Genomic DNA, 3,408 nt, shown 5'->3' with positions numbered 1-3,408 from the left:
CATCGCTCAGCTCCTCCACTGTCTCCACCATAAGCTGCCGAAACCCTCATTTACGCATTCATAACATCCAGGCTTGATTATGCAAACTCCTTGTTTGTCGGCCTCCCCAACTCCTCCCTCCATAGGCTGCAGATCATCCAGACCTCTGCAGTCCATGTCCTCTCCCGCACCAAACTCCGTGATCCCTTCACCCCCATCCTCGCCCCGACTCCACTGGCTTCCCATCACCCATCCAGTTCAAGATTCGGGTCCTCACTTTCAAAACGCTTCATGGCCTCGCTCCCCACTACCTCTGGGACCTCCTAACTGCCTATCAACCTGCCGACTCCCTCTGCTCAGCCGGATCCGGCCTGTTTCACATCCCCCACCTTCAGCCACTCTGCCCCCACCTTCTGGAACTCCATCCTTCTGTCCCTCTCCCTCGGGAGAATGACCAAAGGCACGCTCAAAGAGGAACCTCTTGAGACGGATCTTAAATGAGGCAAAGGAGGAGTGAAGCAGAGGGGTTCCAGGATGGAGTTCCAGAGAGTGGGGGTAGAAAGGCTGAAGGACCGACTGCTGATGGTGGAGCAGACTGGGGGGAACATGGAGCAAGCCAGAGTCGAGGCAGCAGCTGGGTCAGAAGTGCTATAGCAAATTACAGAGGAAGGGACTCACTGAAATCTAGTTTGAGACACCTAGGTTTGATTCCCGACAGAGCAAAATGATGGGCAAGTTTCCTTACTCCATGCCCCCCTACTTACCTAGTAATAAGTAGGAACCCGGTTGTTAGTTGATTGGTGGATCGCTTTTCCGGGGATAAAATTCGTTGAAAAAAGAAGGAATTTGTTACAAAGTAGACCATTTGAGACAATCTCCTCTTTTGGGCGGGATGGAAACTATTTTTGTGAACTCAGAACAAGTAGATTTGACTTATTTCCGTTACTTTTTAGGAACGGGAGGATTCTCTTGTACATTCATCCCAAATTTTGCCGATCAAGTGGTTAAAAGATATCTACTCAGTGGGAGTGGACTGAGGCACAGGCTGGAGCTGTACAGCAGCTGACCACTGCTCTCTGCTCAGCTAAGCACATCCCTCAAAGCCTTGAAAAGTGACCTGCTCAGATACACATCTGTATCTGCAGTTCGATCACAGACAGTACACCACCATCATCGAGCAGTGTCTTCCCTCAGTTGAGTCCTTACTCCAGCAGAAATTAAATTTAACCCATACGAGAAACATCCTGCTTGCTTCAATGTGGGAGGATGAGCATTTTACAGCCATTACTTATTCGGGAGCCGTGATTTATCCTGATCACAACAACATCAAGTGGAAACCGGCTCCTTGGAACGATAAAGATAGAGAAATGTCTCTCTCCGCCTCAGCACCCAGCTTCAGCACCCAACTGCTAATGGAGTTCCACGTTGGTGATGGAGCTGAGCTGAGAATCCATCAAACGCTGTGACCCTCACATCGGGCTTTTACACCACAGGACAGAGAAACTGATCGAGGCTAAAACCAACCTCTAGGCGCTCCCCCTACTTTGATCGACTATTATTATGTCTCGATGATGTTTAACGAACAATGTGATTCTCTAGCTGTGAAGAAACTACTGAGACTCCGTACGGTGTGGAGGGTACTATATAAATCCAAGTTGTTGTTGTTGTTGTTGTCGAACACCAGACCACCAGTGGATCAGGGTGCTATTTGGAGTGATAACCTGAATGTTGAACCGTATTATGGCCATCACAGCACAGGTTCTTGATATTGGAGCTATGCCACCATTTTTCTGGATGTTTGAAGAGACAGAAAAGATGTTTGAGTTTGATGAGAGGGTTTAGGAGCTCGAATGCAAGCAGCTTATGTTAAACCTGGAGGTGTTCATCAGGAATTTCCCTCAGATTAATGCACAACATTTTTATGAACAATTTTCTATTATCCTCATTGATGAGGTTGAGCAGATGTTCACAGAAAACAGAATTTGGAAAAATCGAACTCCTATTCATATTGGAGTCGTAACAGCACATGAGGCTTTGAATTATGGATTCAATGGGGGTGATGTTGAGAGGATCTGGGATAAAGTGGGATTTAAGGAAATCTCAACTCTTCGATGTCTATCACCAGGTGGAATTCAATTTCCCGATAGGAAGTAATGGAGATTGTTATGATCACTGTATGTGTAGGGTAGAGGAGATGACACAGAGATTGAGGATCATGCTTCAGATGGCAACAAGATGCCTGAGGGAGAAATCAAAGTTGATGACTTAAAAATCTCTCCTTCCGAAAGAAGTCAGATGAAGCTGTCCATGGAAGCGCTAATCCATCATTTTAAGTTATATACAGAGGGATATCAAGTTCCATGCGGAGGCACTTACACAGCGATTGAAGCACCAAAGGGAGAATTTGGAGTCCATTTAGTGTTGGACAGAACAAGTTGACCTTATCGCTGTAAGATTAAAGCTCCCGGTTTCGCTCATCTGCTTGGACTGGACAAAATGTCTCAAGAACACATGTTAGCTGACGTGGATGCAATTATCAGGACACAAGATATTGTGTTTGGTGAAATAGACTATTAGATCATCGATGGAAATAATGTAAATATTACAATATATTCATAATAATAATTTGGTCATTCAATCCACGATTGTTGTGGGACACTTTGTGGGTGAGTATATAGTGGCAGAGTTTTGAATGAGTTGGATTTTATGAATGGTGGAACTTGGGAGACCGGTGAGGAGGGCATTGGAATAATTGAGGCGGGAGGTGACAAATCCACGGATAAGGGTTTTGGCTGCGCTGGCTGTGAGTTATGGTCAGAGGGTAGAAATGTGGTGGAGGTAGGGGAATGTGGTTCTGGCTTGGGATCGGATGTGGGGATTACTGTGGATCATCACTGATGCATAGGTTGCGCACAGTGAATCTGAGAGATAGTTCGGGGAGAATTAGGAAGTCAGAGCCCCAGGTGAGGAGACATTGATGGGAGCTGGAGGAGAAGTAGATTTGGATGTCATCAGCATACTTTGGAAGTTGACCCTGCAGAGGACATCACTGAGAAGAAGCACGTAGATGAGTAAAAGAAGGGCACTAAGAATGGAGTCTTAGCGTTTGCCACAGGTGACCCATTGGTCGTGGGAGGAAAAACATTTGCAGAGACATAGTGATGGTGGTGACTCAAGTAATCAGGTCCTACTAAGGTGAATAAGGGAGGAGAGGCAGTTGAGAGGATAGAGTGATCAATTGTGTTGAAGGCAGCGGAGAGATCTAGGCGGACAATGAAGCAGAGAGAGTGAGAGTGAGGACATCATTGTCATCAGCATCCTCACGAGCGAGAACATCATTGATGACTTTGACGAGCATTACATTGGTGCTGTGGGCAGGGTGGAAACCGGAATGGAGGGCCTTGAATAGGGAGAGGAGAGAGAGGTGTA

At 46.4% G+C, this 3,408-nt stretch overlaps 1 pseudogene; it reads left to right on the top strand.

Moving 5' to 3' along the window:
* The first annotated feature begins 1,235 nt into the window (after positions 1–1,235).
* On the top strand, positions 1,236–2,556 carry LOC103184478 (annotated as a pseudogene).
* Positions 2,557–3,408: the final 852 nt, after the last annotated feature.

The sequence above is a fragment of the Callorhinchus milii genome, unplaced genomic scaffold, assembly GCF_018977255.1.
Source record: "Callorhinchus milii isolate IMCB2004 unplaced genomic scaffold, IMCB_Cmil_1.0 Scaffold11, whole genome shotgun sequence".
NCBI lineage: Eukaryota > Metazoa > Chordata > Chondrichthyes > Chimaeriformes > Callorhinchidae > Callorhinchus > Callorhinchus milii.
This window is presented reverse-complemented; position numbering and strand designations above follow the sequence as displayed.